This window comes from Oncorhynchus gorbuscha, linkage group LG18, assembly GCF_021184085.1.
Source record: "Oncorhynchus gorbuscha isolate QuinsamMale2020 ecotype Even-year linkage group LG18, OgorEven_v1.0, whole genome shotgun sequence".
Classification (NCBI taxonomy): Eukaryota; Metazoa; Chordata; class Actinopteri; order Salmoniformes; family Salmonidae; genus Oncorhynchus; species Oncorhynchus gorbuscha.
This window is the reverse complement of record NC_060190.1, coordinates 2,587,974-2,598,987: the sequence shown is the minus strand read 5'-3', so window position 1 is coordinate 2,598,987 and position 11,014 is coordinate 2,587,974. Positions and strand designations below refer to the sequence as shown.

General features: G+C 46.5%; 1 pseudogene across 1 annotated transcript in view; it reads right to left on the bottom strand.

Moving 5' to 3' along the window:
- Positions 1-4,115: 4,115 nt before the first annotated feature.
- Positions 4,116-11,014, bottom strand: part of LOC124003140 — a 24,457-nt pseudogene continuing 17,558 nt past the window's right edge. Inside the window, exons 13-17 of the transcript XR_006833189.1 lie at positions 9,111-9,235; positions 6,556-6,611; positions 6,440-6,522; positions 6,051-6,160; positions 4,116-4,769 (exon numbers count right to left, since the gene is read on the bottom strand). The product of XR_006833189.1 is annotated as a eukaryotic translation initiation factor 3 subunit B-like (transcript). The remainder of the gene's footprint in view (positions 4,770-6,050; positions 6,161-6,439; positions 6,523-6,555; positions 6,612-9,110; positions 9,236-11,014) is intronic.

Sequence of the window (11,014 nt, the reverse complement as noted above, 5' to 3'; positions counted from 1 at the left end):
ATGTAACATAGTAAACGTAAATCCAGGATAGATTGATATAGTAACATAGTAAACGGAAATCCGGGATAGATTGATATAGTAACATAGTAAACATAAATCCAGGTTAGATTGATATAGTAACATAGTAAAATAAATCCAGGTTAGATTGATATAGTAACATAGTCAACATAAATCCAGGTTAGATTGATATAGTAACATAGTCAACATAAATCCAGGTTAGATTGATATAGTCAACATAATCAAAGTTAAATCTAGAATTGGCTTCCTATTTCGCAACAAAGCATCCTTCACTCATGCTGCCAAACATACCCTTGTAAAACTGACCATCCTACCAATCCTCGACTTTGGCGATGTCATTTACAAAATAGCCTCCAATACCCTACTCAACAAATTGGATGCAGTCTATCACAGTGCAATCCGTTGTCACCAAAGCCCCATATACTACCCACCATTGCGACCTGTACGCTCTCGTTGGCTGGCCCTCGCTTCATACTCGTCGCCAAACCCACTGGCTCCATGTCATCTATAAGACCCTGCTAGGTAAAGTCCCCCCTTATCTCAGCTCGCTGGTCACCATAGCATCTCCCACCTGTAGCACACGCTCCAGCAGGTATATCTCTCTGGTCACCCCCAAAACCAATTCTTTCTTTGGCCGCCTCTCCTTCCAGTTCTCTGCTGCCAGTGACTGGAACGAACTGCAAAAATCTCTGAAACTGGAAACACTTATCTCCCTCACTAGCTTTAAGCACCAACTGTCAGAGCATCTTACAGATTACTGCACCTGTACATAGCCCACCTATAATTTAGCCCAAACAACTACCTCTTTCCCAACTGTATTTAATTAATTAATTTATTTTGCTCCTTTGCACCCCATTATTTTTATGTCTACTTTGCACATTCTTCCATTGCAAAACTACCATTCCAGTGTTTTACTTGCTATATTGTATTTACTTTGCCACCATGGACTTTTTTGCCTTTACCTCCCTTATCTCACCTCATTTGCTCACATCGTCTATATACTTGTTTATACTGTATTATTGACTGTATGTTTGTTTTACTCCATGTGTCACTCTGTGTCGTTGTATCTGTCGAACTGCTTTGCTTTATCTTGGCCAGGTCGCAATTGTAAATGAGAACTTGTTCTCAACTTGCCTACCTGGTTAAATAAAGGTGAAATAAAAAATAAATCCAGGATAGATTGATATAGTCAACGTAAATCCAGGTTAGATTGATATGGTAACACAGTAAACGTTAAAAAAAAACAAAGTCGGGCGTGGATCAGAAAACCAGTCGTTATCTGGTGTGATCACCATGTGCTTCATGCATTGTGACACTAAACAGTAAACCCCTTCTTCCATAGAGTTGATCAGGCTGTTGACCCCTTCTTCCATAGAGTTGATCAGACTGTTGACCCCTTCTTCCATAGAGTTGATCAGACTGTTGACCCCTTCTTCCATAGAGTTGATCAGGCTGTTGACCCCTTCTTCCATAGAGTTGATCAGGCTGTTGACCCCTTCTTCCATAGAGTTGATCAGGCTGTTGACCCCTTCTTCCATAGAGTTGATCAGGCTGTTGACCCCTTCTTCCATAGTTGATCAGGCTGTTGACCCCTTCTTCCATAGAGTTGATCAGGCTGTTTCCCTTCTTCCATAGAGTTGATCAGGCTGTTGACCCCTTCTTCCATAGAGTTGATCAGGCTGTTGACCCCTTCTTCCATAGAGTTGATCAGGCTGTTGACCCCTTCTTCCATAGAGTTGATCAGGCTGTTGACCCCTTCTTCCATAGAGTTGATCAGGCTGTTGATCCCTTCTTCCATAGAGTTGATCAGGCTGTTGATCCCTTCTTCCATAGAGTTGATCAGGCTGTTGATCCCTTCTTCCATAGAGTTGATCAGGCTGTTGATCCCTTCTTCCATAGAGTTGATCAGGCTGTTGATCCCTTCTTCCATAGAGTTGATCAGGCTGTTGATCCCTTCTTCCATAGAGTTGATCAGGCTGTTGATTGTGGAATGTTGTTCCACTCCTCTTCATTGGCTGTGCGAAGTTTCTGGATATTGGTGGGAAATGGAACACGCTGTCGTATATGTCGATCCAGAGCATCCCAAACATGCTCAATGTGTGACATGTCTGATGAGTTTGCAGGCCATGGAATAACTGGGACATGTTCAGCTTCCAGGAATCGTGTCCAGATCGTTGCATTACATTACATTTACATACATTTAAGTCATTTAGCAGACGCTCTTATCCAGAGCGACTTACAAATTGGTGCATTCACCTTATGACATCCAGTGGAACAGCCACTTTACAATAGTGCAACTAAATCTTTTAAGGGGGGGGGGGGGTGAGAAGGATTATTTATCCTATCCTAGGTATTCCTTAAAGAGGTGGGGTTTCAGGTGTCTCCGGAGGGTGGTGATTGACTCCGCTGTCCTGGCGTCGTGAGGGAGTTTGTTCCACCATTGGGGGGCCAGAGAAGCGAACAGTTTTGACTGGGCTGCGACATGGGGCCGTGCATTATCATGCTTAAACATGAGGTGATGGAGGCGGGTGAATGGCACGACAATGGACCTCAGGATCTCTGTGCATTGAAATTGGCAATAAAATCCAATTGCGTTTGTTGTCCGTAGCTTATGCCTGCCTATACCTTAACCCCACCGCCACCATGGGGCACTCTGTTCACATCAGCAAACTGCTCGAACACACGATGCTGTCTGCCATCTACCCGATACAGTAGAAACCAGGATTAATAGTGAAGAGCCCTACAGGCAGTGACCATCGAAGGGGAGCATTCACCCACTGAAATCAGTTACAATGCTGAACTGCAGTCAGGTCAAGACCCCTGGTGTGACAGTTTGTGCAGAAACCCTCAGTTTCATCAGCTGTCCTGGTGGCTGGTCTCAAGACGATCCCACAGATGAAATAGCCGGATGTGGAGGTCCTGGGCTGGCGTGGTTACAAGTGGTCTGCCGGTTGTGAGACTGGTTGGATGTACTGCCAAATTCTCTAAAGCGATGTTTTGGAAATGGGTACTGTAGTAACCCGGTATATTTATGTGAAGTATTATGTTTACCAATAGATGGCAGTATTGACTCAATACGGGGTTTGCTTTTAAGGAGCATCCTAAAATACTACATATTTGTGGATGAGGATAACTATGGAGGACAGCGTTGGATTGGTTTGCCACGCAGTCGACGGAGAGTTTGGCGACGTTGGATGCGGTGGAAGATTCTGGAGGATTCCCTGGATACGGGTAGTTCAAATTATTGACTGTAAGTCGCTCTGGATAAGAGCGTCTGCTAAATGACTTAAATGTAAATGTGTGCGGGGAGAGAATCGGAAAAGATGGCTTTGGCAACAATAGGTTCGCTACCACCAGTTGATCCTACAAATCAGGAATGGGAGGAGTACTGTGAAATAATGGAACATTTCTTTGCTGCTAATGAAATAACTGATGCCGCTAAACAGAAAATCCATACTGATACGCGTTGTCGGTGGACAAACATGCAACTCAATGAGAAACCTGTTGCGCCCTGATAAACCATTCATAGAAATGCGCTGGTTTCAAAGAAGGGGAAGCAGCCAATAAACTGTTATCGTTGCTAAGGCCAACACAGAGCGTCTGACTGTAAATTCAAACATGAAAAGTGAGATGATAGGACATTGCGAGGGCGTGCCGCAATAAGAAAACGCAACGGGCTACAGAAAAAGAGAACGGAGAGAACCAAATACCTCGTGACGCTCGAACGACCACTCAAATCAATTAACAGACAATGGAAAGTGAGTGCGCAGGCGCAGAGCAAAGCGTTCTCAACGTACAGGGAGCCCATATGAAAGAGGTGACGCTTTCTAAATCTATTTTTTCGTTGTCATTATGGGGTATTGTGATGTCATTATGGGGTATTGTGATGTCATTATGGGGTATTGTGTGAATATTGATGAGGAACACAAACAATTTACCGTGAAGACAGGACACCAGTTAATGAACGTCTGGCTAAATAGAGAAAATATGAAACACTTTCAACACATGAATAAATATATAAAACACTTTCAGTACATGAATAAATATATAAAAACAACCTTATTAAGCAACATGTAAAAACCACAGACAAGAGTGGATGATTTGTATGACGTTTATCTTTATTGCCGTGGAAGATCATGTGATAGTTGTGGTCTAGTATGATAACAACAACAACAACAACGTCAGGTAGTCTAAACGGAGGAGGATAACGCCACTTCAACACACTACTACTACTACTACTACTGCAACACAGCCTTGAACGTTTGGTCATCAGGAGAACACCCTCTCTAGCCTCACACACACACTGCCACGTCACACACCCAGTCCTCATCCCTCCCGGTGGTGGTGGTCTCCGTCTCCTCGTTATGGTAAGGTGTGACCGTTGCCACGGTAACGACGGTTAAAGACTGCAAGGGGGGTGTGTGTAGTCAAGATAAGGATAGAAAGTGAGTGAGCGAGGATAGATTATGAGAAGAAAAAAAAAAAACGACAGTATTGTTCTATTTCAAAAAAGTGTCAGAAAAAGACCAAGGTGATGAATAAAAAAATGAAGAGTTTAAAAGTTGGTTTCCTCTCCCCTCCCTCAGTTGTTAGCTTGCTGTAGTCGCTACACCACAAGGCACGCTTTGATGATGTCACAAAGAGAGAATGGTGGAACTCTGGCGACTCCCAAGATTCTCAGCGTAGTTTTCCCTCCTCCAGTCGACAAGGCAACGCCCCCCCTCCCCTCTAGTCCCCACGCAAAAATGGACCTGGAGAGAAAGAGGGGGGGGGGTGAGAGACCGTCAAAACCACAGCCAGTTAGTGTGTGTGTGTGTAGTAGTGTGTGTGTATTGAGTGTGTAGTGAGTGTGTGTGTAGTGAGTGTGTAGAGTGTGTTTGTGTGTAGTATATGTGTTTAATAATAATGCGTAATATAATAATAATAATAATATGTGTGTTTATGGTATTTGCAGTGTTTTATCCAAAGCGTAGTACAGTGTGTGTGCAGTAGTGTGTGTGTATGGGTGGAGTGAGTGTGTGTAGTAGTGAGTGTGTACCAACTGTAGCTACAGTGAGTGTGTAGTGAGTGTGTAGTGTGTGTGTAGTGAGTGTGTAGTGTGTGTGTAGTGAGTGTGTAGTGAGTGTGTGTAGTGAGTGTGTGTGTGTGTGTAGTGAGTGTGTGTGTGTGGGTAGTGCGTGTGTGTGTTTGGGTAGTGCGTGTGTTTGGGTAGTGCGTGTGTGTGTTTGGGTAGTGCGTGTGTGTGTTTGGGTAGTGCGTGTGTGTGTGTTTGGGTAGTGCGTGTGTGTGTGTGTAGGTAGCGTGTGTGTGTGTAGGTAGCGTGTGTGTGTGTAGGTAGCGTGTGTGTGTGTAGGTAGCGTGTGTGTGTGTAGGTAGCGTGTGTGTGTGTAGGTAGCGTGTGTGTGTGTGTAGGTAGCGTGTGTGTGTGTGTAGGTAGCGTGTGTGTGTGTGTGTAGGTAGCGTGTGTGTGTGTGTGTAGGTAGCGTGTGTGTGTGTGTGTAGGTAGCGTGTGTGTGTGTGTGTAGGTAGCGTGTGTGTGTGTGTGTAGGTAGCGTGTGTGTGTGTGTTTGGGTAGCGTGTGTGTGTGTGTAGGTAGCGTGTGTGTGTGTAGGTAGGTAGTGTGTGTGTGTGTGTGTAGGTAGCGTGTGTGTGTGTAGGTAGCGTGTGTGTGTGTGTAGGTAGCGTGTGTGTGTGTGTAGGTAGCGTGTGTGTGTGTAGGTAGCGTGTGTGTGTGTGTAGGTAGGGTGTGTGTGTGTGTAGGTAGCGTGTGTGTGTGTGTGTAGGTAGCGTGTGTGTGTGTGTAGGTAGCGTGTGTGTGTGTGTAGGTAGCGTGTGTGTGTGTGTGTGTGTGTGTGTAGGTGTGTGTGTGTAGGTAGCGTGTGTGTGTGTGTGTGTAGGTAGTGTGTGTAGGTGTGTGTAGGTAGGTAGTGTGTGTGTGTAGGTAGCGTGTGTGTGTGTGTGTTGGGTAGTGTGTAGTGTGTGTGTGTGTAGGTAGCGTGTGTGTGTGTAGGTAGCGTGTGTGTGGGTGTTACCTGCGTAGGGGACTACTCTCCGAGGGGAATGATTTCTTCGTTGATAAAAAACTCAATGGTCTCCTCCTCCCAGTCATCTGTGTTACTGTCCAGCTCGTCAGTGTCCACTCCTAGAGACAGAGAGAGGTCAGGGGTCAAGCTTAGTAAGCCTGGTCCCCAAGCCAGGGGGGGGGTTATCTACGTACCCCCTCGGAGCTGCGGGGGGTTTATCCATGTACCTCCTCAGAGCTGGGGGGGTTTAATCCATGTACCTCCTCAGAGCTGCGGGGGGTATCTACGTACCTCCTCAGAGCTGCGGGGGGGGGGGGGGTTATCTACGTACCTCCTCAGAGCTGCGGGGGGGTTATCTACGTACCTCCTCAGAGCTGCAGGGGGGGTTATCTACGTACCTCCTCGGAGCTGCGGGGGGGGGGGGTTATCACGTACCTCCTCCCGGTAGCTGCGCGGTAGTCCTCCGTCATGCTCCTCGGAGCTGCGGGGGGGTGTCCACCAGCTCCCTCAGAGCCTTCGGGGGCTCAGACGATCCTTCTGCTCAAAGAGCTTAGAGGGGTTCTTCAGGTCCTCCTCAGAGCACCGGGGGGAACACGGGTCAAAATCAGAAGCTGCGGGGGGTTATCACGTAGCAACAAGACCTCAGAGTCTGCGGGGCTAAGCCCATGTTATAGTAGCAATTAAGACCAGGGTCCCGGCTAAGCCCATGTTATAGTAGCAATCCTAAGACTGTCAGGGGGGGTACCTCCTGGGTTATCTAGCGTACCTCCTCGGAGCTGCGGGGTTATCTAATGTTATAGTAGCAATTAAGACTACGTCAGGGTCCCGGAGCTAAGCCCATGTTATAGTAGCAACAAGACTGTCAGGGTCCCAGCTGCCCATGTTATAGTAGCAACCTCCTAAGACTGCGGGGGGTCCCAGCTAAGCCCATGTTATAGTAGCAACAAGACTGTCAGGGTCCCAGCTAAGCCCATGTTATAGTAGCAACCTCCTCGGGCTGCAGCTAAGCGGTCTTCTGTTATAGTAGCAAGACCACCAAGGGTCCCAGCCTAAGCCCATGTTATAGTAGCAACAAGACTGTCAGGGTCCCATCATGCCCATGTTATAGTCAACAAGCTCCCTCAGGGTCCCAGCTAAGCCCATTTTATAGTAGCAACAAGATCTTAGGGTCCCAGCTAAGTCCATTCTTATCAGTAGCAACAAGGGCCAAAATCCAAGCTAAGCCCATGTTATAGTAGCAACAAGACCATCAAGGGTCCCGGCTAAGCCCATGTTATAGTAGCAACAAGACCATTAAGGGTCCCAGCTAAGCCCATGTTATAGTAGCAACAAGACCGCCAAGGGTCCCGGCTAAGCCCATGTTATAGTAGCAACAAGACTAAGGTTCCCGGCTAAGCCCATGTTATAGTAGCAACAAGACCATTAAGGGTCCCAGCTAAGCCAATGTTATAGTAGCAACAAGACCACCAAGGGTCCCGGCTAAGCCCATGTTATAGTAGCAACAAGACCACCAAGGGTCCCGGCTAAGCCCATGTTATAGTAGCAACAAGACCATCAAGGGTCCCAGCTAAGCCCATTTTATAGTAGCAACAAGACCACCAAGGGTCCCGGCTAAGCCCATGTTATAGTAGCAACAAGACCACCAAGGGTCCCGGCTAAGCCCATGTTATAGTAGCAACAAGACTGTCAGGGTCGGCTAAGCCCATGTTATAGTAGCAACAAGACCGCCAAGGGTCCCGGCTAAGCCCATGTTATAGTAGCAACAAGACTGTCAGGGTCCCGTCTAAGCTGATGTTATAGTAGCAACAAGACTGTCAACACCAAGGGTCCCGGCTAAGCCCATGTTATAGTAGCAACAAGACTGTCAGGGTCCCGGCTAAGCCCATGTTATAGTAGCACCAAGACCATCAAGGGTCCCGGCTAAGCCCATGTTATAGTAGCAACAAGACTGTCAACACCAAGGGTCGGCTAAGCCCATATTATAGTAGCACCAAGACCATCAAGGGTCCCAGCTTAGCTGATTTTATAGTAGCAACAAGACTGTCAGGGTCCCAGCTTAGCTGATTTTATAGTAGCAACAAGACTGTCAGGGTCCCAGCTTAGCTGATGTTATAGTAGCAACAAGACTGTCAGGGTCCCAGCTTAGCTGATTTTATAGTAGCAACAAGACTGTCAGGGTCCCAGCTTAGCTGATTTTATAGTAGCAACAAGACTGTCAGGGTCCCAGCTTAGCTGCTGTTATAGTAGCAACAAGACTGTCAGGGTCCCAGCTTAGCTGCTGTTATAGTAGCAACAAGACTGTCAGGGTCCCAGCTTAGCTGATGTTATAGTAGCAACAAGACTGTCAACACCAAGGGTCCCGGCTAAGCCCATGTTATAGTAGCAACAAGACTGTCAGGGTCCCAGCTTAGCTGATGTTATAGTAGCAACAAGACTGTCAGGGTCCCAGCTTAGCTGATGTTATAGTAGCAACAAGACTGTCAGGGTCCCAGTTTGGCTGATGTTATAGTAGCAACAAGACCACCAAGGGTCCCGGCTAAGCCCATGTTATAGTAGCAACAAGAAGACTGTCTGTTATAGTAGCAACAAGACTGTCAGGGTCCCAGCTTAGCTGCTGTTATAGTAGCAACAAGACTGTCAGGGTCCCAGCTTAGCTGATGTTATAGTAGCAACAAGACTGTCAACACCAAGGGTCCCGGCTAAGCCCATGTTATAGTAGCAACAAGACTGTCAGGGTCCCAGCTTAGCTGCTGTTATATATACGCAGTCAGACACATTACAACAAAACTCTTTCGACACACAGAAGTTCAGACAGAAGTCACTACTTGTCCAGACACTGAACGAGTTTTTGGATTCTATTGGTTTAAAACAACCTTGATGACAGAGTAAATAAAATGAAATACTATAAATACTGGACACACACACACACACACACACACACACACACACACACACACACACACACACACACACACACACACACACACACACACACACACACACACACACACACACACACACACACACACACACACACACACACACACACACACACACACACACACACACCTTGATGGAGTCCTGTGTGAGCAGAGTAGCAGGCCGAGGTCTCCAGAGTAGCTGACAGAAACGATCCTTGTTGTTCTTCTGGAGGAGACGCCCTGGAAGGTCCACAGCCAATAGGCATTGTCCACCTGACGGGAGAGACAACCCCTTTTTAAAAACACACTTGGTATGGCTCAGATAATAACACACTTGGCTCAGATAATAACACACTATGGCTCAGATAATAACACACTTGGTATGGCTCAGATAATAACACACTTGGTATGGCTCAGATAATAACACACTATGGCTCAGATAATAACACACTTGGTATGGCTCAGATAATAACACACTTGGTATGGCTCAGATAATAACACACTTGGTATGGCTCAGATAATTACACACTATGGCTCAGATAATAACACACTATGGCTCAGATAATAACACACTTGGTATGGCTCAGATAATAACACACTATGGCTCAGATAATAACACACTATGGCTCAGATAATAACACACTATGGCTCAGATAATAACACACTATGAAAACGTAGAAAACTTGAACATTAAAGAGAGCCGCACACTCTAGGAGCGCAGATGCAAAAAAATTAATGGCCAACGTTTCAACAGCCAAGCTGTTTTCAAATCAAATTTATTTATATAACCCTTCTTACATCAGCTGATATCTCAAAGTGCTGTACAGAAACCCAGCCTAAAACCCCAAACAGCAAGCAATGCAGGTGTAGATTCACGGTGGCTAGGAAAAACTCCCTAGAAAGGCCAAAACCTAGGAAGAAACCTAGAGAGGAACCAGGCTATCTGGCTGTGCTGTGCTTGTGTGTTTCGACAGCCAAAGCTGTCTTCATCAGGGTATAATCACCCTCTAGGAGCTCCAAGCTGTCTTCATCAGGGTATAATCACCCTCCAGGAGCTCCAAGCTGTCTTCATCAGGGTATAATCACCCTCTAGGAGCTCCAAGCTGTCTTCATCAGGGTATAATCACCCTCTAGGAGCTCCAAGCTGTCTTCATCAGGGTATAATCACCCTCTAGGAGCTCCAAGCTGTCTTCATCAGGGTATAATCACCCTCTAGGAGCTCCAAGCTGTCTTCATCAGGGTATAATCACCCTCTAGGAGCTCCAAGCTGTCTTCATCAGGGTATAATCACCCTCTAGGAGCTCCAAGCTGTCTTCATCAGGGTATAATCACCCTCTAGGAGCTCCAAGCTGTCTTCATCAGGGTATAATCACCCTCTAGGAGCTCCAAGCTGTCTTCATCAGGGTATAATCACCCTCTAGGAGCTCCAAGCTGTCTTCATCTGGGTTATAATCACGCTCTAGGAGCTCCAAGCTGTCTTCATCAGGGTATAATCACCCCAGGAGCTCCAAGCTGTCTTCATCAGGGTATAACCACCTTCTAGGAGCTTCCAAGCTGTCTTCATCAGGGTATAATCACCCTCTAGGAGCTCCAAGCTGTCTTCATCAGGGTATAATCACCCTCTAGGAGTCCAAGCTGTCTTCATCAGGGTATACTCAGGTCTAGGAGCTCCAAGCTGTCTTCATCAGGGTATAAGTGTAGGAGCTCCAAGCTGTCTTCATCAGGGTATAATGTCTAGAGCTCCAAGCTGTCTTCATCAGGGTATAATCACAAACACTGCGGTATGTCATTTAGGTGGTGTCAAAAGACACAGGTGTCTGTCGGTTACTAGTCCAACGCTCTAACCACTAGGCTGCCCTGTCTGTAATCACGGCCCAGAGAGGCCTGATATCATTGGTTAATTATTGTGGTACAAACCAACCTTCATTTGGTTGGTCTTCCATTTAAATAAACATGACAGGAGTTTATTCCCTGTGTGTGTGTGGTGTGTCAGGTGTGTGTGTGTGTGTGTGTGTGGTGTGTGGTGTGTGTGTGTGTGAGTGTGAGGTGTGT